The sequence below is a fragment of the Phascolarctos cinereus genome, unplaced genomic scaffold, assembly GCF_003287225.1.
Source record: "Phascolarctos cinereus isolate Bilbo 61053 unplaced genomic scaffold, phaCin_HiC Scaffold_3;HRSCAF=262, whole genome shotgun sequence".
In the NCBI taxonomy this organism is placed as follows: Eukaryota; Metazoa; Chordata; class Mammalia; order Diprotodontia; family Phascolarctidae; genus Phascolarctos; species Phascolarctos cinereus.
Genome location: NW_027555736.1, coordinates 183,546,407 through 183,572,642, shown reverse-complemented (window position 1 = coordinate 183,572,642; position 26,236 = coordinate 183,546,407). Strand labels below are relative to the sequence as shown.

At 37.5% G+C, this 26,236-nt stretch overlaps 1 pseudogene; it reads right to left on the bottom strand.

The window, feature by feature from the left end:
* Window positions 1-9,911: 9,911 nt before the first annotated feature.
* LOC110202870 (large ribosomal subunit protein uL29 pseudogene) lies at window positions 9,912-19,418 on the bottom strand (annotated as a pseudogene).
* Between the last annotated feature and the right edge of the window lie 6,818 nt (window positions 19,419-26,236).

The window sequence follows — 26,236 nt, the reverse complement described above, 5'->3', positions numbered from 1 at the left end:
AAGAAAACTCTAAATGGGGTCATAAAGAGTTAGATAGGACTGAACAACAACAAAAACAAACTTCCATCTACTTGGGATATATCTTCTATATACCTAGTTGTTTACAGATTCTCCCTTACTATAGAATGCGAGTTCCTTGAGGGCAGAGGCTACTTTTCCCCCTTTCTTTGTATTCCCACTACTTAGTACAGAGCCAAGCCCATGGTAAGTACCTAAAAAAACCTTATTGACTGACTGATTGATGACCATTCTTAACCATCATAAAGGACAGTTAATGGTCCTTGGAATTCAGCAAAACTCATGAAAGTTTGCTCCAGACAATGTACATGCCCACTACCAATAATAATATAATTACTGTTTAAAACTTCGTACACAGATCCTTTGCTAGACTATTATCTATATTCCCTGGTAAAGAGATTGGAGGTTAATTAACCTCCAATTAATTATCCTTTTTCATAGTTTCCAGAATATTTTAGGAACTAGTCAGTAGTATGTTATACTGGGCTGATAGAAATCCCACTAGAGAGAGAGAGAGAGAGAGAGAGAGAGAGAGAGAGAGAGAGAGAGAGAGAGAGAGAGAGAGAGCTGATATATATATATATATATATAGATATATCTATATATACACACACACATACATGTATATGTACACATAATGATTGTATGTATTATTATGTATATGGGTAGAGAAAAAGAGAAGTATCTGCTGATGGCTAGTAAGCACATGCACTTTCAGGTGCATTTCTAGCTCAATACTAGCATACAAATTCACCAAAAATGACTTCTGCAAATTGAGGATACATTTTTTAGCAATAACTCTAAAGACTTAAATACAAAAGCATTCCTGTGAAAAAGGAAGGAATTTATTTACCTGTCCCAATGCCAGGTTCTGTGCTGTTCACCAGAAAAGAAAGCCAGTGATCCCCGAAAGAGAGCTCTAATTTCCTTCAAAGCTTAGTTCAGACCATACCTGCTATATAAATCCTTTCCTAATCCCCCAGCCAGTTCTGTTCCACAAAAAGACACTCCATCTCTTGGCTCTGGGCATTTTCTCTGTCTGCCCCCCCTGCCAGGAATATTCTCCCTCCTTATCAACACCTACTGGCTTCCTTCAAGTCCTAACTAAAATGCAGTCTTTCACAGGAAGCTTTTCCCAATCCCTCTTAAATCTAGTACCTTCTTTCTGTCAATTATTTCGAATTTATCTCATATATAGCCTGTCTGTACATATTTATTTGCTTATTGTTTGCCCTATTAGATTGTGAACTGCTCAAGGGCAGGGTCTGTCTTTTGTCTCCTTTGTATTTCCCAGTGCTTAGCACACAGCACCTGGCACTAGTAGGTGCTTAACAAATGCTTATTGACTGACTGACTGACAGACTAGTACCTCCCCTCAAAAATATCCTTGTTTTCATTTTCTACGTATTGTGCACATATTTATTTGTAGACTTACTGTCCTCTTTGATAGGATATATGCTCCCTGAGAGCAGAAATTGTTTAATTTTAGTCTTCAAATTTCCAGTGCTACAATGCCTGGTACATGGTAGGGGCTTACTAAGTGTGTTAATTGATTGATTGGCACCTAGGTAGAGAAGAAGAGAGAGAAAGAATAGTGATCTGCTGCCTACTTGAGAAAAGAGAGAAGACATAAAGGGAAGAGAGAAAATCTCATGTGCACCTTCCCGCTTCCCTTTCCAGATCTGTTCTATTCAAATTGTTCTTCTTTATAAGATTACTTTTCTTAGAATCTTTGTAGTTGACTCATTCTGAGGGTTGGGAGCAGATTCTCAGCCTCCTTATTCCAAGTCATGTGAAAGGTTTGGCGGTCACTGGAGTCCTAGTCCCTCCACAGAATAGGTAAGATTTGAATTGAGGAGGTCCAAACACGTTAACAATTGAAAGATGCCTCCTTTTCCTAGTAATACTTCCGTTCTAGATGACCTTGATTCATCAAGTCTCATCTCACCAGGCCTAGATTTAGTGGGGACTAAATTGTATGTTAAATTAGGGAATATCCAAAAAAGTCAAGGCAGGCCACCGTATAAAAGAGTACATATAAGGGCAAGTGGGTGGAGTAATGAATAAAACACTAGCCCTGGAGTCAAGAGGACCTGGGTTCAAATCTGATCTCAGACACTTACTAGCTCTGTGACCCTGGACAAGTCACTTAACCCTGATTGCCTCAGCAAAAACAAAAGAAAAATTAATTATTTTAATTGATATTCTTTTAATTACTTTAAGAGAAAACTTTATAGAACTAAGCTTGTTTTGTGAAAACCTCCAAGCAAGTCTTATTCCAAGCAACACCTGGAGAAGTGTTTGAAAATAATTCTTGCTTATACGATTGTGTTCTTTAGCATTGCACAAGTATGGGCAATGATGTTTAGTGGAAAGAGCACCAAATGGCTTTGCCACTAATTAATTAGGTAATTTTAGGCAAGTCATAGAAGCGCAGAGTGTGAGTTCTTATAAATGAGGAAACTGAGACCCAGAGAAGTGAAATTATTCAGTCAATAAGGACTCATTAAACCCCTACTATGTGCCAGGCACTATGCTAAGTGTGTGAATACCAAGAAAAGCAAAAGATAGTCCCTGCTCCCAAAGAGTTCACAGTCTAATGGAGGATGGCATGGAAATAATTACATACAAACAAGCTACATGCAGGATGAATTGTAAACAATGAATAGAAGGAATGTACCATCATTAAGGGAAATCAAGAAAGGCTTTTTATAGAGGATGGAATTTTTGTTTGGATTTGAAGGAAGCCAGGGGAGTCAGGAGGCAGAGATGAAGAGGCAGAGCAGCCCAGGCATGGGAGATAGCCAGAGAAATGCTTGGAGTCAGGAGAGAGAGTGTCTGGTTTGAGGAGCAGCAATGAGGCCAGTGTCACTTGATCGTAGGTGGTTGGTAGTGGTAGAATAAGATGTAAGAGGACTGAAAAGGTGCGAGAGGAAAAGATTTTACAGGGCTCTGAATGTTAGAGAGAGGAATGTATATTTGATCATGGAGGTGATAGGGAGCCACAGGAATTTATTGAATGAGGGGGTGACACGGTTAGATCTGCGCTTAAATGGAGGATGGACTGGACTGGGGAGAGACTTGAAGCAGGGAAATAATTTGTCCCAAGTCATATTAGTGTTTAGCCACTGAACTGGGACTGAGACCTAAGTCATCTACCAAGTCTCAGAGGATGTCAATCTGTAACAATCTTTAGGGATCAAATTTTTGCCAAGTTACCCAATTTTTGCAAGGTCATGCTGGTAGGAGGATTGTTAGATCACAGATTCAGAGATGGATGGAACCTTAGATGCCATTTGATCTAATCCCCTCATCTTGTAGATGAGGAAACTCAAGCCCTGGAAAGGTTGAGTAAATGAAGGTCAGACAGGTAGTAAATTTCTATGGCAGGATTTTGGCCTAGTCTTCCTATCTTTAAATTCAGTGCCTGATTTTATCTGCCACTCCAGTGGTGTAAATAGAAACACATCTCTGCACTGCATATTGACTTAGGAAACCTCAAATTAACATTATCTATGTTGTATTGTATTTTTGAAAAAAAATTTTTGTTAAACATTTCCCAATCACATTGTAATCTGGTTCAGGCAGGATTATAGGGTTTTTCTGGTTTTTGTGTCCTGCAGGCCTTGAATCTGACAACTCCCCACTACACTACAATGCCTTCTTAGAGCATGAGCTCCTCCAAAGTATGGTCTATCCTGCTTTGTCTATTTGCATCCCTAGCACTTAGTACATAGTAAGTGCTTAATAAATGCTTTTTCACTCCTTTATTCATTCCTTCATAACTGATAGAGATTGGCAACTCATCCATAACTTATAGTCTTAGAGGGCTTTATGGGACACTGAGAGGTTGTATGACTTACCTATTCAGGATCACTCTGAGGCGGGATTTGAACCCAGGTCTTCCTGACTCCAGGTCCAGAACCCTAAATCACGTAAAGTCAATATTGGGACCTAATTTCCCTAACTTCAAATCCTCTCTATGCATCAGCATCTTCATCTTTCAAATAGGAATAACAACACTACCCATTTTTCATAGTTGGAGTTACAAGGATCCAGTGGTATAATGGGCATGAAAATGTTTGGAAGTTTGAAAGCTTATTCATTTACAAGGTATCATTGCAGTAGCTTAATCTTAGGCAATAACATGCCTAATATATTACCATGGAAAGAAAACTGGCCTTTTCTTTTGAGGGAAGTAGCATAAATTGACTGTTGAATTTTGCATTTGCAGTGTGTCCAGGCAAAACTGTTTTTAATGAACCAGAATCTCTCTGCATGGAACTTACTATCAATATTCAATGGACCATAGTTACTCTGTGAACAAATTATCCTCCTATGAATTCTGCCTGAGCTAGGACCACAGATCCAGGGTTAGTAATGCCAAGATCACACTATGGATATTATTCAGTTAATTTGCTGTGCCTCTGGACTAGTATTCAAATTGCAAAGATCATAGACTTTAGAGCAAGAAGCAAATTTAGAGGTCGTATACTTCAGAGGTCCTTAACCTTTTTGCGACCCTTTTGGGAGTCTGCTAAAGCCTATTTGATCCTTTTTCAGAATGTTTTTTAAATGCCTAGAATATAATACATAGGATTGTGAAGGAAACTAGTTATATTGAAGTACAGTTATAAAAATAATAACAATTCATTTAGAAGAATAAACAGTCATGAATATCAAGGGAGTCAATGAAAAAAAGTGAAGGAAGGCAGCCTAGCAATACCATATTTCATACTATACTACAATGCAGTAATCATCAAAACACTGTGGTATTGGCTAAGAAGTAGTGGTGGATCAGTGGAATAGATTAGGCACATGATACGTAATAATAAATGACCCTAAAAATCTAATATTTGATAAATGCAAAGATCCAAGCTTTTGGGGCAAGAACTCAACATTTGACAAAAATTGCTGGGGAAAATGGAAAGCAGTTTGGAAGATATTAGAAGATACTAGGCATAGATCAACATCTTATACTGTATACCAAGATAAAGTCAAAATGAGTACATGATTTAGACATAAATGGTGATATCATAAGCATGTTAATGGGGCATGGGAAACTTGCAGATCTATGAATAAGGGAAGTATTTACAACCAAACAAGAGACAGAGAACATCATAGGAAGTAATCATTTTGAGTACATGAAATTTAAAAGGTTTTGCACAACAGAACCAATGCAGCCAAGATTTGAAGGAAAGCAGAAAACTAGGTGATTTTTTCAGCAAGTTTCTATGATAAATATATAGAAAAATGAGTCAAATTTATAAAAATAAGAGCCATTCTCCAACTGATAAATGCTCCAAATGATATAAATAGGCAATTTTCAAAAGAAGAAATCAAATCTATCATTAGTCATATAAAATGCTTTACATCACTTTTGATTAGAGAAATGCAAAATAAAACAAAATTGAGATATCCCCTCATGCCTATCAGATTGGCTAACATAACAGAAAAAGAAAAAATGACAAATGTTGGAGGAAATGTGGAATAGAGACACTAATGCACTGTGGATGAAGCTGTGAGCTGGTCCAACCATGCTGGAGAACAATTTGGAACTATCGCCCAAAGGGCTATGAAACTATGCATACTCTTTGGTCTAGCAGTACCACTTCTAGGTTTACATCCCAAAGGAAAAAAAAAGAGCTATAGTACAAAAATATGTATAGCAACTCTTTTGTGGTGGCAAAAAATTAGAAATTGCAAGGATGCCCATCAAATGAGGAATGGCTGAACAAATTGTGGTATATGATTGGAATGGAATACTGCTGTCATATGAGAAATAACGAGCAGAAAGGTTTCAGAATAACCTGAGAAGACATATATGAATCGATGCAAAGTGAGGTGAGCAGAACCAGGAGAACATTATATACAGTAACAGCAATATTATAATGATGATCAACTGTGGAAGACAGCTTCTCTGATCAAATACAATGATCCAAGAAAATTCCAAAGGACTCATGATGAAAAATGCAAGTTGAAGTATATTTTTTTGCTTTAATTTTATTGATTTTTTGCAACATGGTTGACATGGAAATATATTTTGTATGATTTCACACAGATAACTGATATCATATTGCTTGATTTCTCAATGGGTAGAGAAGGGGCTGCAGGAAATGAATTTAGAACTCTTTTTTTAAACAAATGTTAAAAATAAATGAATTTAAAAAAGAATATATGCTTAATTAAACATTGCTAACAGATAATAAGTAGTTATCTATATCTATTTTGAAATTCATGGACCCCAGGTTAGCCCTTTGATCTAATCCAACTTCTTCATTATATCATTGACAAAATGGAAGCCCAGAAAGATGAACTGATTTGTCAGTAGAACTGCTTGGTAACTTAGCTGAGACTTGAACCCAGGTCCCTTTAGTCCCACTCCATTAGTCTTACTCTTGTACTTATTTCTACTCTCTCAGATCCATCAAATTATTTCACAGGTTTTTTTTTCTATCTTCCTTTGCATCTTTTTATTAAGTTGATTCACGAGTTTCATCATATCAGTTTGACTACCAGGTCACTCTTTTAATGATGATCATTCCTGTCCTGCCATCTGAAATTTTTCAAGATATCCTTTTGTCTTAATGCTCATCTTTATCTCTTCTGGTGAAGACTTTGTATTACTGGTTTCAGTCCTGTCAAAGGAAAAAGGGGAGAAAAGAAGAAAAGACCTGTCTTGTTTTGTTTTGCTGTTGAAATATTCTGAAGGTCCACACTGGCTAAAAAGGTCCATTCCACACTTTTTGTGCTGGCTAATGATTCCCTCAGATATTGAAAAAATGAAAGGAAATAATGACCTTTCTGTAAGTTGTTTATTTTACGACTTTAAATATGACTTTTCCATCCTTTCAGCCTCATCTCAAAGATGGCTATTCTTTTAAATGGTTTCTAAAGTGCCTGCATCACCAGTGTTTATATGGATTCTTAACTTGGGTTCCATAAACTTTTTTGAAAAAAAAATTTAAAAACTGAATTTGAACGTAATTAGTTCCTTTGGTAAACTTGCCAAGGGTCACATAGTAAATGCCTGAGATAGGATTCAAACTCAAGTCTTTATTTCATACATTTAAAAACATCCTGAGAATGGGTCCTTAGCATTTACCAGACTGCCAAAGGGGTCCATGAAACAATCACCCCATGGGTTAGAATGAACTCTGATAACAGTTGGTTGAGAGTATAGAAGAAATCTCCTAAAAAGATAGATAAACTTTGTATAATTGAAGAACAGAAAAGACTGACTCTAACATAAATTGTAGGGAAGCTAAGTGGCACAGTGGATAGAGTGTTGGGCATAGAGTCAGAAAGACTCATCTTCCTGAGTTCAAATCTGGCCTCAGACATCTGCTAGCTGTCTGACCTTGAGTAAGACACTTAGCCCTGTTTGCCTGTTTCCTCATCTGTAAAATGAACTAGAGAAGAAAATGGCAAACCACTCCACTATCTCTGCTGAGAAAACACAAATGGGGTCACAGAGAATTGGATATGACTGGAAAATGACTGAGCAACAACAACAATGTAAAGTGTATAGGAAATTGAGGTTCTCTGTGAAGAGTAGGCTTGCATAGAACCAATCTGAGGGCCTTGGTCCTACTCACATACCTAAATATGAGAGGAAGTGCGGTGTATTCAAAATTCAACCTGTAGAGTTGGAATTAGGAGGTTGGGGGATTTGAGTAGTAGGATAAGTTTGAAATGAAAGTGATGTAAAAAACACAAACTGTCTTTATCTGTATTTGTCTGTCTGTCTCTGTCTCTCTGACTCTATCTTTCTCTCTGTCTCTGTCTGTCTGTCTGTTTGTCTGTCTCTCATCTATGATTCAGAAGGAAAGGAGGGAAGGGACTTTTTTCTCTTTATATCTAAATGCAGTGATTTGTGCATTTAATGTTTATGAGACTGAATTATAGCTATTGAATTCTCATTGCTATTAATACCAGTAAACCCAACCATTTAAAATGAAACAGAAATGTCTGAGTGTGTTTTATCCTTCTAGCTCCTCTTTTGCAGTGAATCACCAATGCCTGAAGTGTCAATGACTCTCAGACAGCTCAGCTGTCATCAATATCTCACTCTGGTTTAGAGAGCTGGCTAAGGTAGTGTGAGAATTTTGAAGGAGGAGGTGTCAATTTAATAGCAGGTGGATTTCAAAAACATGTCATAATATAACTGTCTTCTGGACTGGTTGGGAAATGCCACCAACCAACAGACCAGCCTGGCAGACAGCAGTGAGGAATCAAGTTGTTTTTTTCCACACCAATGCTTCTACTCCACCAGGAGTCTGAAAGGTAAGGTTGCCAACAGGCAGGCTCTTTGAATAGGAAGCAACTAGACCTTAATCAGGAGATAAACATGACATATGCTTAGGTCTTCTTGACTCCAAGTGCAATAATAATAATAATAATTAATAATAAACCCTTTCTATGTTAACATAACATCTTTATGAAAAGTGACTATTTTCCAAAACAAAAATTTAGTGAAAAGAGTCATCGTTTTATATCTTTTTGAAAATCTCTTTAAAGTCTGACATAGAAGAAGATAACTGGATTCTCATATCTGCTTCTGCTTTCAGTTTGTTGCAATATGTTGTTTTTGGTAGGAAAAATCTAGCCTCACACAGATAGTGTAGTTGGGGAAAGGAGGGGTATTTTAATAGAAAGATAATATCTTAGTATTATTATGAAAATAATTGTGACCTCAAATAATTCTGGAAGGGTTTTGAGGACTACCAGGAGTTCATGGGCCATACTTTGAGAACCACTGTCTTAAACCATGATACCTTTTAGTTTATTATAATAATTGTTAGCAAACCATCTTTGAAGAGAGTGGATAAACCCGGTGGTTGGGTAATTATTTGTCAGTGAATTAGATTACAGCTATTGATCAATGATTCAGTCAAATAAATATTTATTAAGTATTGCTTTGTGCCAGGTGCTATGTTAAATACTGGGGAGTAAAAAATGAACGAAGGTAAAAAAGAAACAGTTTTTGTCCTCGAGGAGCTTACCTGCCATCAGTGGAGATCCCATTACAGTTGTCTTCAAGTATTTAAAGGTCTGTCATATAGAGTCTTATCCTATTAGACTTGTTCTGTTAGGCACCACTGGGCAGAATCAGGAACAATGGGTAGAAGGTGAAAAGATTCAAATTTAAATTTAATGTCAGGGGAAAAAATGTCTTCTGTACAATTAGAGCTGTCTAGAAGTGAAATGGACTAATATGGGAGATGATGGGACCATGATTTCCTTCTCTTTTGAAATATTCAAGCAGAGGTTGTGTGATTACTTGTAGAATTTGTTGTATATATAGGTGGAACTGGATGGTTGCTGAGGTATCTTCTAATTCTCAAATTCTGTGGTTTGGGGATAGGAAGATATAGAAGTGTACACAAAGCAAGTGTAAACAAATGCAAGACAATTTTTTGGTAATCCCATGCAAAAGCTTTTTTGTGCCTTATTGTTTTATATAAGAGTCATCATCATCATCATCACTAGCATTTATATAGTGCTTTGAGGTTTGTGAAGTGCTATACAAATAATATCTCATTTTATTCTCACAACCTTAGAGGTTGGGGCTATTATCATCCTCAAGCCTGAAGAAGCCTTTCTATGTCATGGCTCTATAATGCAGTCATATTACTGTTACTACTACTACTAACTACTACTAGTACTGCTAGTACTAGTACTACTACTACCACCACTGCTACTACTATACTTCTCCTCCTCCTGTTCTCACCATTACTACTACTTAGCATTAATATAATGCTTCAAGTTTTGCAAAGTACCATACACATAACATCTCATTTTATTTTTATAACAGCCCTGAGAGGAAGGTGTTACTATTAGTCCCATTTTTAAAAATAATAATTTGTCTTTTTATTGAGCACCTTAACAAATTATTCCTCAACAGCAAATTTCCAAAGGGGATGCAGGAGTTCCTTTCTCTGCTGTTGTTTTGGTCTTCAGGCTTTCCTTGTGCTCATTAAGCTTATGGCACATGCCATGAGTCTTCTTGGGCTGAAGGTCCAGGGGCTTGTATTTCTTGCCCTTATAGAATTTCCTGAGGTTCTCTTTCTGTGTCTGGTTGACCACAGTGAGAACTCAGGCAATAGATTTTCAGACAACTCGGATCTTGGAAAACTTGGATGCAGCTCTGTAGCTCCTCCAGTGACCTTGGTTACTCTCAATTGGGAAAGTTCCACCTTTAAAGCATCTAAGTGTTTGAGTAGCTCCTCCTTCTTCTTCCCACAAAGATCCCTGGCTTTGATTTTTGCTGTGATCACAGATCAGCCGCACCACCACCAGCTCTGAGGGGAAAGAGTATTATCCCCATTTTACAGATGAGGAAACTGACTCAGGAAGAGATTAAATAACTTTCCCAGACTCACAAAACTATTTTTAAAAATTAATGAATTAATATTTTTGTTTTAAAACTTTATTATTTTTAACATTGTTTTCTTTTTAAATTTTGAATTCTAAGTTCTCTCTCTCTCTCTCTCTCTCTCTCTCTCTCTCTCTCTCTCATTCCTCTACCACCTACTGTGAAGGCAAGCAAAAATTATATCAATCATACATTTGAAGTCATGCAAAATATTTTTCCATAATAGTCATATTGAAAAAAGCAAAAAAAAATTGAAAGTGAGAAAATTATACTTTGACTTGCACTCAGAATTCATCATTTCTGTCTCTGAAGATGGATGGCATTTTTTCATCATGAGTCCTTTGGAGTTGTCTTGAATCATTGTATTAATCAGAGTAGATAAGTGTTTTGCAGTTGATCATCATTACAACATTGCTGTTACTGTGTACAATGATCTCCTGGTTCTTCTTACTTCACTTTAAAATCAGTCTTATCGTGTATTTTGTTCTGAATGCTATCCCCCTTGTCATTTGTTGTAGCACAATAAATCTCCATCACAATCATGTGCCACAATTTGTTTAACCATTCCCCAACTGACGAACCTCCGTTCAATTTCCAATTCTTTGCCACCATGATAAAAAGAGCTGTACTTATAAGTCCTTTTTCTTTTTCTTTGATTTATTTGGGGATATAGACCTAGCAATGGTATTGCTGGGTTAAAGGGTTTGTAGTTGTAAAACTTGTAGGGTGGGGTGGGGAGGATAGTTCCAAATTGTTCTCCAGAATGGTTAGAAGAGTTCATAACTTCATCAATAGTGCATTAGTGTGCCTACTTTCCCTCGTCCTTCCCAGCATTTGTAATTTCTGTTAGATGTGAGGTGATACCTCAGAATTGTTTTAATTTAAATTTCCCTAATCAGTAGTGATTTAGAGCATTTTTTCATATTACTATAGGTAGCTTTGATTCCTTCTTCTGAAAACTGTTTGTATCCTGTGAGCGTTTATCAATTGAAGAGTGGCTCTTATTTTTTTATCAGAGAAACTTGCTGTAAAAAGTTTTAATGTCACTTCATCACCTGTGGTACTTTTTAGCAAAGTGTAGTTTCCTTGATTATTCCTTTTAAAAGATCTATTTTTGCTTTGGCTTAGTCTGAGATTATGATTGCTACCCCTTCCTTTTTAACTTTAGCTGAAGCATAATGGATTCTTCTCCAGCCCTTTATTTTAACTCAGTCTGTGTCTTGCTGTTTCAAGTATGATTCTTGTAAACAATATGTTATTGGATTCTGATTTGTAATCCATTTTGCTATCTGCTTCCATTTTATGGATGAGCTCATCCCATTCACATTCAGTTGTGATTACTAACATACATTTCCCTCAATCCTATTTTCTCTGTTTATCCTTCTCTCTTTCTTTTATTCTTTCCTTCCTAAAAGAATGTTTTGCTTCTGACTATTACCTCTCTTAATCTGCTCTCCCTTTTATCATCCCTCCCATCTCTTTTCACCATTCTCTTCCTGTTTCCCTATTGGGTAAGATAGATTTATTTATATTCCCAATTGAATATGCATGTATATTCTTCCCTCTTTGAACAAATTCTGATGAAATTTAGGTTGAAGCATTGCCCAACATGCCTCATTATCCCCTCCACTATAAAAGCTCTTTCTTGCACCCCTCTTTTATGTAAGAAAATACTTCTCCCAGTTGATCCCCCTTTCTCATCCTTTCATTTTTTTTGGAGATCATCCCAACATAATCCATTCATACTCATGCCCTCTGTCTTTGTATGCCCCTTTTTACTGCTCCAATAATGATAAAGTTCTTAGGAGTTACATGTATTATCTTCCCATGTAGGAATATAATTATCACAATAAAAATTATATATAAAATATATATAATTATATATAATATTATTATATGCTGTAAAATTACATGTAAAATAAGTTTATTGAGTCCTTGGTGGTTACTCTTTAATTTTTATATTTTTATACTTTTCTTGATTCTTCTATTTGAATGTGAAATTTTCTATTCAGCTCTGTTCTTTTCATTAGGAATGTTAAAAGTCCTCTATTTCATTAAATATTTAATTTTTCCTCTGAAGTATTACACTCAGTTTTTCTGGGCAGGTTATTCTTGGTCGAAATCCTATCTTCTTTACTTCTGGAATATCATATTCTAAGCCCTCTGCTCCTTTCACATGGAAGCTGCTAAATCTTGTGTGATCCTGACTGTGGCTCTACAGTATTTGAATTCTTTCTTTCTGGAAGCTTGAAATATTTTCTCCTTGACCTGGGAGCTCTGGAATTTGGCCATAGTATTCCTGAGACTTCATTTTGGGCTATCTTTCAGGAGGTGATTAGTGGATTCTTTCAATTTCTATTTTACTCTCTGGATCTAAAATGTCAGAGAAATTTTCTTTTATAAATTCTTGAAGTTTGATGTCAGGTTTCTTTCTTTCTTTTATCATGGCCTTCAAGTTGTCCAATAATTCTTCAATTATCTCTCACTGATCTATTTTTCAGGTCAGTTGTTTTTCCGATGATATATTTCACATTTTTCTTCTATTTTTTCATTCTTAACCTCCTAAGTAAATAAAGCTAGATCTGAAATCCAGTCTTCCTGAATCCAGGTCCAATACTCTATCCTCTGTGCTCTAGTTCCTGTAGAAGCTCTTCTGTGTGTTATAATCTATAAAGCAGTCATTGAAAAATGTGTAGTACTTTACCTGATGGCAGTGACTAGGTGAAAGCAAACTACACAATCTATGCAGGATTCTTTAAAGAAAAATTCAGAAGATTATAGATTTAAAGCTGGAATGGATCCTAGAGGTCATTGAGCCCAACCCCCTCATTTTACATTTGATAAAACTGAGACATAGGGCATTAAGTGACTTACCCAGGGACATACAGCTAATGGATATTTGAGATGATGTGTGAACCCAAGTCTTTCTAGTTTCAAGTCTTGTAGGCTAGCCACTATATCAAGAAGGTGATGACTTTAATAATATACAAGCAGCCTTAGCACTTAAGGAAAGATTGGCCACCTTCCATGAGTCAGCTCATGCTTCTGAAATTGTATTCCAAGGGTATCATTCAGAGTTCATTTGGGCCCTCCATTTCTAACTCTAATTGTGGCTCATGTGCTAGAAAAGGAGAAACCTCCTTGAGATAAAGTGCTGCCTCATTCTGACAAATTCATTAGCATTTCTTATCTCTCAGCTTAAGCCTTACTTGGTAACATAGCAGATGCCAAGATTGCCTCCTGCTCTCTGGTTGATGTGGTCAATCTTCCCCATGCCTGAGAAAAGGTGTATTTCATGTTGGGAGCTACCTGTAACACAAGTAGATATGATGATACGATAATACAGAGAATCTCAATAAATACTGTAGTTTCAAAAAGAAAGAAAGAAAGAAAATTGATCAAATGCTTGGAATGCCAGGTGTGAAACCACATTATTCCCCACAAAGTTCAAGCACTTCGAGAAGTTCTCATTCTAGAAGGAAACAGATGTGGTCTTATAGACCAATAAAGTCATGGGACATGAACCTTGCTGATGTGATTTCACTTTTAAGTTACCTTATATGAGGCAGGTAACTCTCCTTGGAACAGGTTAAAGGAGGGAAATCCCAGAGTCTAGGAAAACCTAGTGAGCTCAGGGCTCAACAAATTTTCTTTGGCTCCATGATCCAGTTCTAAAGTTTAGGAGATGGATTTTTTTAAGGGGAAAAAACAAACAAATAAAAGGGGGTGTGAGAGAGACTATGATGCCATGGGAAAATACTTGCCAGCTTTAGCTAGAGACTCAAATAAGGCCACCAAAAGGCTCAAAGAAAGCAACTAAAATGTCCATGTCTTTGACCCAGAGATCCCAGTGTTTAGCATGTACCTTAAGGAAGTCAAAGACAGAAAGAAATGTTTCATGCACACCAAAATATTTATAGCCCACAGGAATACTTTTTTGTAGCAGAAAGGAAATAGAAACACGCAGATGCTCATGGACTGTGTAATAAACAAACTGGGGTATGTGAATGTAACAGAATATTCTTATGTTGTACAAAATGATGAATACAAGGAATAGGGAGGGATGGGAAGACATATAAACTGATACAAAGAAAAAATGTTAAGCACTTACTATATGCATGCTGATGGAAATAACAAAGGAAAAATGCAACAGTTTCTGTCCTCAAGGAACTTACCTTCAATTGAGGGAAAGAGCATGTAGAGATATCAACATAAATGAAATGATTACCTAGTAAGTGCTTGATAAATGCATATTAAGTGATTATTGACTATACAACACGGATGAAAGGAAACTTGGAGGTGGAATGTTATCAATGAAAATAGTAATGACTCAAAGAAGTGTTTGTTTAACCAATGAGCCCCTGGAAATCCTGTGTGAAGTTAGTAGTTCCCTTTCCAAATTCTCCTTGTGCTGCATCTCCCTCCTCCAATTTTACCTTTCATTTTCTTCGTATATATTTTGAAGGTAGATGCAAGGGGCAGAATGCTGGGCCTGTGGTCAGAAAGACCAGAGTTGGGAAGTCAATTAACTTTTTTCTGCTTCAGTTTTCTTTGACTCCAAATCCATGTCTCTTTTCACTCTTTCATATTGCCTCCCTTAGTTGTTTTTAATTTTTTTATGGTTTTGAACTTGCTAAATATCAATATGTATAAACATTTCTGTACATAAACAACAGAAAAGAGGATTATATATGATACCATGAATCTCTGTTCTGGATTGTTTGTTTTTCTAAAAGTTTTAAAAAGTATATATTACATTTAATTCAATAGTTTCCACATGACTGTGCTTATCTTTCTGTCCCCTGAATTCTATTCTCTTCCAAGCATTATTTTTAATGTTTCATTGGCACTCTTTTATTTTCTTTTTGTTTTTTTGTATCATTAATATTCCCCATCCCCCACAGGCTATCTCATAATTTCCCCTACCTTTCCCCAAAAGAATAAAACCTCTGTTTTGCAACAATAAGCATCGTTGAGCAAAGTAAAGCCACACAGTAGTGATGTCTGAAAATTTATGTACCCACACCCCACTACCTCTCTGCAAGAGGTGGGAAGCATGATTGTAACATCAGTCTTCTGGAGTTATGGGTAGTCATTGAGTTCATTGGAGTTCTTAAGTCTTCCATCACTGTTTTCCTCTTGTAGTCATTGTATAAATTGTTCTGGTTCTACTCACCCACTCTCTTTAGTTCTTTCAAGTCATCCCAGATTTCTACATTACTATCCAATTCTTCTTATAGTACAATAATATTCTATTATATTCACATATCATAATGTATCCAGTTATTCTCCAAATGATGGACAAACACTCTATTTCTACCTCTTTACTGCTATAGTGTCCCCACAAAGAGTTGTTTCCTAAACTCCCACTATAGCTGTCATGTTATGGACCCATATACTGGCTGAATATATTCTACCCTTAAGGCTTTAGGGTAAATTTATGTTTTTGGATTTGTGAGACAATACAGGTTAAGTGACTTGCCCAGGGCCACACAGACAATAAGTGTTGAGAGTCTGAGGCTAGATTTGAACTCAGGTCCTCCTGACTCCAGGTCTAGTGCTCTATCCACCATGCTACCTAGCTGCCCCTTCTAGGGTAAATTTGAAAGATGAGATTGCTTTTTAGTAGTCACTCATGAGCCCCCACTAATGTGCTCCCCATTGATTATCCATTGAATATCAATTAGCTAGCCTTAGTTAGCTTTTAGAAATTAGTGTTTATCAAGGCATAATAGTAAAAAAAAAGGATAATGATAATAACACCATCTAGCATTTTATAGTTCTTTAAGGTTTATGAAGTGTTTTATAAATGTTATTGTATGTTTTCACCACAATCCTATGAGTCAGATGAGAAAAATCCCATTTTGCAGATGAAAAAACTGAGAAAAGCAGAGGTTAAGTGACTTGTTTTGACTCACAAAGCTAGTAAGTATATGAGGCTGGATTTGAATTCAAGTCTTCCTGACTCCAGGTCCAGCACTCTATCCACTGATAGTTCAAATCAGTTGGAACTGGCTAGTCCAAAACATACCTCCCTCTCCTTCTCCCACAAAGTCTCAGACTAGCCATCCCACAAGTAGGTACACAGAGAGCACATGGAGCAAAGTAGCAACTCACAAGTCCTGGTTGGATAGAAGTCCTTTTCTCCCATCCCAGATTCCTCCCTGAGGTATATATGGCTTTTTTTTTAGGCTCTGAGTATCTTGAAGCTTTTGTTATTTCCATCCCAAAGAAGTCATACTCCTTGGAGCTACCTTTGCTCAGTGTGACTAGTTTGTCCTCTCTCAGCATCTAGTCAAGTTGTTTGTTACTAATTCAGTCTCCCTAGTGATATGATCATTGACAGTGTGTGATATTCTCTCTGTACCTCTATACTCCCTTCCTTTAACCCTTACTGCACTCTCAAGGCAGCTGCTAAAATATTCCTGCAAGATTTTCTCCTGCAAGATCCAGAAGTGGGACGAATTCTTTCAACCAATCCCAATCTAATTTCATCCTTTGATCATATTCAATGAGTCAAATCACTTGACCCCTTTAAACTTTAAACTGATTAAGTAGGTTGGTCACAAGGCTTTTATTGGTTAATTGGTTCAAGGGAAGTATCCAGGACTTGTTTACACTTATTTTTACCCTTTTGGTTGATTGATTCTGTAACCATCAAAGAAGCATTTTCACCTAATAAAGGTATCGGGCTATAGAGCATCTTGTTAATTATATTAATTAGGGTTGGAGTATGGTACACCCCTCTCATACAACAACAACAACAGAATTCTGCTGTGAACATCTGTGTATATATGAGTCCTTTCCCTCTCTCTGAAGTATTTCATGCTTCTTTCCTTAACATAATATCTGAGAAGTCTTGGTTTCTTCTCGAGGCTCTTTAAAGCCACATCAGTGGGGTAAGAGTGTTTTTGTTTTTGTTGTTATTTTTGTTACTTAGCATTAGAGTTGGCATTTGAACCCAGGTTTGGGAGGGCTCCAAGTTCTGCTCTCCAGCTGATGTTCCATAAGAGCCAACATGGTCTAGTGGATAAAAGTGTAAACACTGAGTCAAGATCATACACTCTTAGTTTAGAAGCTGGTAGAGACCTTGTAGGTCATTTATAGTCTAGCTCCTTTATTTTAGAGATGAGAAAACTGAGATCCAGGAAGGTTATGATTTGCCCAAGGTCACAGATTTGAACCCAGGTCCTCGGACACCAAACCTGGCACTCTTTCTGCTATGCCATGCTATCGGTTCAAATCCTGGCTCAGACACTTACAGTCTGAGTTTCCTCATCTGTAAAATGCAGATAAGAGTAAACATCACAATTATCTCACGGGGTTGTTGTGAGGATCATATGAGGTAATATGTACAAAATGCTTTGTAAACCTCATAGTACCTCATAAAGATCAGTTATTATAATTATTTGAACTCTTTGGTTAAAAATATTGAAAACCTCTTACATAAATGAGGAAATAGAGAACAGTAGGAGGACCATGAGAGTCTCAGAGCTGGATCTATCTTAGGGGAATTTCATGCTACTGTTAGAACATCCCGACTTGGAAGCGAGTACTCTCTGTTCCTGACACACTGTCCATCAGGGCAGCATGAAACTATTTCCCCACCAGGACCTGGAATGTCAAGATAATGAACATTTTAGAATTGAGCTCCTGGCAACTCCAAGCAGAAGGAAAAAAAAAACCCTTTACAAAATGAAAAGAGATAAGAGTGAAGAACTGGCATCATTCTGCTGGCTATCACCCGGCAACTTTGAAAAAGGGAACTCAAAAAATTCCAGGGAATTTAGTACTTTGGCTTTTGTCTTAAGTGTGAAGTCTTCTGTGAGTCGGAGCATCTTAAAAGTCTGAAAAGGGCAGCTACTGAAGCAGGATAAGGCAGGACAGCTAGTGAAGGGTTCATGGAAGAGATGTTACTTGGGAAGAGGTTGCAGATTCCCCACCCCTGGTAAAGGCAACAGAAGGCATTCTAGATAGGAGGCAGCCCTGTGTACTGAAAAGCTCTCTGGACTTATAAACAAGTAGACGTGAGTTCAAATTCCAGCTCATTACTCACTTAGGTAATCCTAGGCAAGTCCCTTAACCTTCCTGAAGCTTATTTGTAAAATGATATTTACAGTATTTATATGGTATGGTGTAGTAGATAGAAAGCCAGCTGCCAAGCCAAGATCTGGGTTCAAGGTCTGCCACAAACCTGCTGACCCTAGGCAAATAACTTAGCTAGAGAAAATTATAGGACTCTTATAGTTGTCTTATAGGACAACTTATAAGTTACTGCGAAGGTGCTGACCCAGGTCCAGCCACCATCCTTATCCAACACTTGTATTACTTTCCTTATTGGGTTGTTTTAAGGCAAGCATTTTATAAACATGAACATTTTCTTTTAATAAGATGAGTTGTACTATCATCAGCAGCTGCCCCACAGGGCCAGGTTGGAAGGCACCGAGCACTGTCCCAGGGCTTTGCACTCTAAGGAGGAGCCTGGCAATGTCCAGAGAGGCTTTGACAGGATTGACTGGAGGTAGACGGGATTTTTTGGTCAAGGCAACTCCTGAGAACATAAGGTTACTGAATCTTAGAAGCAGTTTGTGATCTACATTTATGGTGGGAATACCTACACCAGTAAAATAGCACATTCTCTCTCTCTCCCTCTCCCCCATTTCTTCCTTCCTTCTCTCTTTTCTTTGTTCTCTTTCTTTCTTTCATTTCTTTTTTCTCTTTCTAAATTTCTTTTCTCTCTTTTTCCCTTTCTCTCTTCCTCTTCTTTTTCCTCTTTTTTCTCTTTCTTTCCCCTTCTCTCTTTTCTCCCTTTCTTTCCTTCCTTTCTTCTTTCTTTTTTCTCTCCCTCTGTTCTTTCCCCCCTCCCTCCCTCTCTTCCTTCCTTCTTTCCTTTTTTCTTTCTTTTCTTATTTCACCCAGGGAACTTTAAGATTCAAGATAATTCCTTGGTATCCTGGCCAGTTTGCCCATCCTCTGGCATCCTGGTGACCCTACCTGCCACCCCGCACTTCTTGGGATTCATGATATGAGTGCTAGACTTAGTGCAGACGTGCAATCTGCTTTAGCTCTACTAGACCTCAGAACTCCTGAACTCAAGTGGTCCATCAGCTTCAGCCTTTCCCAGTTGCAGCCTAGTTTCAAGCATTCCTTTTTGAAGAGGAAATCATGATTGACATTTTTGAGAATGGAAAGGTTAAAGAAGGCACAGGGAAGACAAGTAGATTTCTTTATATGAGGATATTTAAAAGTGGAGAAATAGCCTGATATGATGCAGTGAGTGGACTCTGTAAGACCTGAGTTCAAGGCTTGACTCTAACCTGTGACTCTGGGCAAGTCACTGAAATTCTGTGTATCTCAAACAGCTCCTTAGAACTTATCTATTCAAAAATGGTCCACAGTTTGTGAGGATGCCACCAGTTTAACACTACGCATATTAACTCATTTGATCCTCACAACAAGCCTGTAAGGTAGATGCTGTTATTACCACCATTTTATAAATGAAGAACTGAGACACACAGCTAGGGTGTATCTAGGCAAGATTTGAACTCATGTCTTTCTAACTCTAGGTCCAGTGTTATTTCTACTGTGCCACCTAGATCAGTGACACCCTGTCCCCAAAAAAAGAAAGCTAATGTGAGTTTAGATTGCATTAAGAGAGAAGCACTGGGGGCAGCTAGGTAGCTCAGTGGATAGAGCACCAGCCCTAGAGTTAGGTGAGTTCAAATCTGGCCTCAGACACTTGACACTTATTAATTGTGTGATCCTGGGCAAGTCACTTAACCCCAACTGCCTCGAAGAGAGAGAGAGAGAGAGAGAGAGAGAGAGAGAGAGAGAGAGAGAGAGAGAGAGAAGCATAGAAGCATTGTATCTAGGAATATGTTGGTGATAATCTTGCTGTGGACAGCTAGGTGGCACAGTGGATAGGGTGCTAGGAGGCAAGAAGACTCATCTTCCTAGTTCAAATCTGGCTTCAGACACCTACTAGCTGTGTGACCCTGGGAAAATCACTTAACCCTATTTGCCTCAATTTCCTCATCTGTAAAATGAGTTGGAGAAGGAAATGGCGAACTACTCTAGTGGCTTTGCTAAGAAAACCCCAAATAGGGTCATGAAGAGTTGAACATGACCAAAAATCAACTGAACAACAGCAACAGATCTTGGTGTACTCTTCCCTAGTCGTGCTCTGTCTGGTGCATTGTGTTCACTTCCAAGTGTCATATTTTAAGCAGAATGTGAATGAGTTAGAGAGCAGATAGAAAATGATGACCAGCATAGCAAAGGGCCTCAAGATCATGTTACACAAGGATTAATAGAAGGAATTAAGAAAGGTTTACCTTGGAGAAGAGAAGTTGCAAATTATATATGATCTTTTTCTTCAAGTATTAGATTTATTCTGATTGGCCTCAAATGGTAAACAGACAGTACTGAAGAGATACATATTTCAGTTTGATGGAAAGGAAAGCTTGCTAACAGTTGGGGCATCAAGGAAAGGAATGAGTTGCCTGGGAAGATGGTAATCCTTCTTCACAAAGAGGGGAGGGAAGGAGGAATAGGAGGGAACACGTATTCATTAATTGCCAAATACCATGCTAAGCATTTTACAAATATTTTCTCAATTGATCCTCACAACAACCCTGGATGTAAGTGCTATTATTATTTCCATTTTAGAGTTGAGAAAACTGAGGCAGACAGAGATTAAGTGATTTGCCCAGGGTCACACAGCTACTAAGTGTCTGAGTCAGGATCTGATCTCAGGTCTTCCTGATGCTTCTCTACCTAGCTGCCTCACAGAGATCTTAAAGCAAAGACTAGTTGATCACTTGTGTATCACAGAGCGCAGTCTTGGTCTAACTTGGTCTAACTAGTATCTGAGGTTCCTTCCAACTCCTAGATTCTATAATTCTTTTTATATTACTCTGATCTATGTTTAAAAATTCTTTTGTCATAAATCCAGGGCTCAATAAAGAGAGAAGAGAAATGGGAAGCTCCTACTGGGGGGAATACTGGTAAACTCAATAAGCCTCCTGAGAGTACTACTGATAATAGTGCTTTAAGGTTTACAGAATTATGAGCAGATGATTTCCAGATGCAAACTTTGGTCAACTAGGTGACTCAATGGACAGAGTGCTGGGCCTGGAGTCAGGAAGACTCATCTTCCTGAATTCAAGTCTGGCCTCAGATACTTACTAGCTGTGTGACCCTGGGCAAGTCACCTAACCCTGTTTGCCTCAGTTTCCTCATCTGTAAAATGAACTAGAGAAGGAAATGGCAAACTATTCTCAGTATCTCTGCTAAGAAAACTCCAAATAGAGTCATGAAGAGTCAAAACAGCTGAAATGACTTAACAAAAGATGCCAACTCAGTGACCCAGAACTAGTTGGACCAAAAAAACCCCCCCAAAACCAAAAGCTCAATATTTATTACCCAAAAAGGGTAATAAATGGATCTGTGACTGAAAAATTGATAGCCAGTTGGAGTAGCCTTTAAGCAGACTCTTAATAAATACCTGTTGATATTTCCTTGATTGAGGGCTGGGAAAATGGTATTATAGGAGTTTGCCTCTAGAGGAGGAGGGGTGGAATTCCATTCAAATCAGCAAGTACTTATCTAGACTCTACTCAATGAGAGCCAACATGACATCATGGACTCAAAATCTAGAAGATCTAGGTTTATGTTCTGCTTCTGACCCATAGAAGCGATCTTTGTGAGCATGACCCAGTCACTTAAGCAATTAGTGCTACAGGTAATTAGCTGGGGTATAGCATAAGATGAAGACTTAAGGTAAGGATTGATGGTGATGAGATGGAAAGGGGAAATCATAAAAGCCATTATTAGATATATGTGCACATACAAAAATGTCGAGATGCCCTGGTAGCCACATGATTTCAGGTATGGCTCTCTACACTGGGGGAAAGAAGTAACTCACATTTCTATAGGAAATGGGCTCCTGATGTGTCCATCTTTCTAATGTGTGGGATCAGAGTATTACATGGTACGTTGAAAAATACCTGTGAATTGTGCCAATAAACTGATTTGCTTCTTTGCTTTCAACCAGAAATTCTTTTTTTTTTTTGAGGCAATTGGGGTTAAGTGACTTGCCTAGAATCACACAGCTAGTAAGTGCCAAGTGTCTAGTCTGAGACCCAATTTGAATTCAGGTCTTCCTGACTCCAGGGCTGACTCTCTATCCACTGTGCCACCTAGCTGCCCCCTCAACCAGAAATTCTTAACCGGGGTCTGGGAACTTAAAAAAAATTGACAACTGATTTCAATATAATTTCTGTTTCTGATATAATCCTGTGTATTTAATGTATTTAAATTTCATTTATGCATTTGTTTATTTAAAGAGTATTTAAATTTATTTACTTAAAATATTATTTTGAGAAGTGATTCATGGGGTTCACTAGACTGCCAGAGGAATCCATATCACAAAAAAAGCCCTTCTGCTTTGGATTCAAACAGAAAACTTTCACTTTCATCAGCTGGGATAAGAGGATTAGAATGGATGAAAGATAGGTACAGGGTGGGAAGCAGATGGGAGAAAGGTAAAAAATAAATGTCACTGGACTCACAATTAATCTAGATCTATTCTCTTTTGCTCAAATTCTATAGTTGAAAGAAATATTAAAGGTCATCTAGTGTAACTCTATCTAATGCTTTATATCCATTTTCCATAGGAAGAAACAGACTCATTGGTATAAAGTGATTTGCTAAAGGGTCCACAGCAAATTGGTGGCAAAGACAAGACCCAAGTCTCTTGATTCTCAGGTCTAATACTCTTTCTATTGTAACATGCTACTTAATCTTACGCTGTCTTACCTCTTACTCTCCTCCACCTACTCTTTGAACCAGCAACATTTGGCCTCCTTGCTGTTTCTCACACAAGACACTTTAGCTCCTGACTCCTTAAGTCAGGGACTGTTCCCCATGCTTGAAATGTTATCCCTCTTTATCTCTGCCTCTTGGCTTCCCTGTATTCCTTCAAAACTCAGTTAAAATCCTACCTTCTGAAAGAAGCCTTTCCCTGTCCCTCTCAATGATAAGGACTTCCTTTGTGATCACCTGCACTTTATCCTGTATGTAGCTTGTTTGTGTTGTCTTCTCCATTAGAATGGGAGCTCCTTGAGGGCAGCGACTGTTTCTTTGTATTCCTAGCAGGTGTTGCCTGGCGAATACTATATCCTTAATAAATGCTTCTTGACTTGACTTGGTTTAACCTATACCTGACTGCAGATGTTTCAAGGGAGTAATAAGTATTTTTTTCTTTCTTTCTGGAATTATTTTTTCATTTCTCAATAAATTGTAATATGTCACTTTACCCTTGAACAAAACATTAAACGTCCCAGTGTCTAAGGATAGAGAAGTAGCCTATTATAGCAGAAACAGTGCTGAGTTTAGAGTTAGGTAGCCTGTGTTCAGAGCCCTCTTTTGCGAGTTATTATCTATGTGACCTTGGTTAAATTCCTTAACCTCTCTAAGGCTCAGTTTTCTTATCTGTAAAATGAAGGGGGTTGGATAAGATCACCTTTAAGGTTCTTTCTAACTCTGTACCTATGCTTTTATAATTGCCAAACTGTCAGAGACTACCTCATTTTAGAAAATATTTTTAAAGCAAGTAACATTCTGAATTTAAATTTTCTTAATAAAAAATTAACCTTCCATTTACAACCTACTTTACCTATCCCAGAAATCAGTTGATACTTTTGTTGACCACTGTGTGCTCCAAGACATTACAGGAGATGAATGAGGAAGTGTGAAATGTGGTCCCTGCCCTTCAGGAACTTAGAAGCTAAGTGTAGCCAAAGACAGAATGTTGGTTTTGGAGTCAGAGAATATGAATCCAAATTCCTAACAATGTCATTTACTAATTGTGTGAACTTGGGCAAATCATTTTACCTTAATTTACCTTAAAAAAACCTCATTTATCTGAGAGGAGTTTGGACTATCAGCAGTTCTCAAACTTTCAGTTGTTAGAACCCATATTATACTCTTAAAAATTATTGAGAACCCCAATAAGCTTTTGTTTATATGGGTATCTATTGATATTTGCCACTATAGAAATTAAAATCTACCATTGTTGTTGTTATGGTGGTGGTGATGATGGTGGTGGTGGTGGTGGTGGTGATGATGATGATGAAAAGAGTTTAGATTTTGTAGACTCACTGAAAGGATCTTGGGGACCCCTACGGATCCTTGGACCACACTTTGAAAACTGGTAGATGAGATAACTTCTAAGACCCTTCCAGCCCTCAATTTATGAAGCTGTGTTCTATGATACACACATCAAATGAGTGGGAAACACTGTAAATGTTACCTACTTCTCTTCCCCCACAGAAGTGGTTGTAGCTAAAAATAAAGAGACCTTCCCAAATATCAAAGTAAGGAAAAACTGAGTAACAAAGTCCTTTGCCTTTTATACTTGGACACAGGGCTGACTGCCCTAGGGGCTTTTTTCCCAGGAATTACACATTGGCAGGTCTACTTTTTTAGATACTTTATTTTTTTAAAATGGCTATAAACTCAACTTTAAATAACAAAACCAAATAAACTTACAGCCACAACTAATCAAACTTTAAAAAGGCTGTCAATATCCAGACATCTATAATAATTTGTTGGTTACTCATTCTTTTTCTGTTCTTTTTCCATTCTTTGTTTGTTTATTCACTGCTGTGATTGTATAAATATTTTCCTTTCACCAAATATCTTTTTTTTTTTTGGATCTGTGATTTTATTTGTCTAGGGAGTTCCTTCTACCAGTGTAAATCTATCAACTGTTCTGCATCTTACACAGTCTTAGAACGACTACCTGGGTCAACGATAAATAAGTGACTCACCCAGGGTCACACAACCAGTATTTACCCATTTGGGCATTGAGCCCAAATCTTCTTGACTCAGAGGCAGTTCTGTCTGTTTTCCATCCTGCCCTGTTCTTACTTAGCCATGGTTTCATTCATTATATAATGATACAATGATATAATCCTGATCAAATACAAAATGCTCTTTTTGGCATTTAAAGCCCTTCATAACCTAGCCCCTCCTACCTTTTCAGTCTTCTTACATCTTAGCCCCAAATGTACTCTTTGATCCAGTGGCACTGACCTCCTGGCTGTTCCAGGAACAAGACACATCCAGTTCTGGGAATTTTCTCTGGCTCCACTTCAACTACTGACCTTGCTGGCTTCCTTTAAGTCCCAATGAAAATTCCAACATCTGCAGGAAACCTTCCCCAATCTCTCTTAATTCCAGCACCTTTCCTATATTAAATATTTCCTATTTATCCTTTACATAGTTTTCCATGTATATTTGTTTGCATCTTGTTTCCCCCATTAGACTGTAAGCTTCTTGATGGTAGAGACTGTCTTTTGTCCTTTTTTGTTGTATCTTTAGCATTTAGCACAGTGCCTAGCACATGGTAGGCATTTTAAAAATGTTTATAGATTGATTGATTGTATCTACATCTTTAGCTCCTAGCATAGTGCCTGGTACCAAGGACATCCTTGATAAAGGTTAGTTGATTGAATGAGTTAACTTAAGTAAAACACTTGGCAAACTTTAAAGTACTGTAAAAGTGTTAGCTAGTAGTATGATGATTGTGAAATAATAGTCCTACATACCTATATTTCTTTTTAGAAATATACATATATACACACACACATACATACATATGTATGTGTGTAATTGTGTGCATATATATGTATATACACACACATATATATATAAATATATACATACACACATATGTACTGATATTTTGGATCTGATTTGTTTCATATGATTTTTTCCCCTCTTTATATCCTTTATATCTGTCAACTTTATTGAGTTATATGGTTTGCTTATATT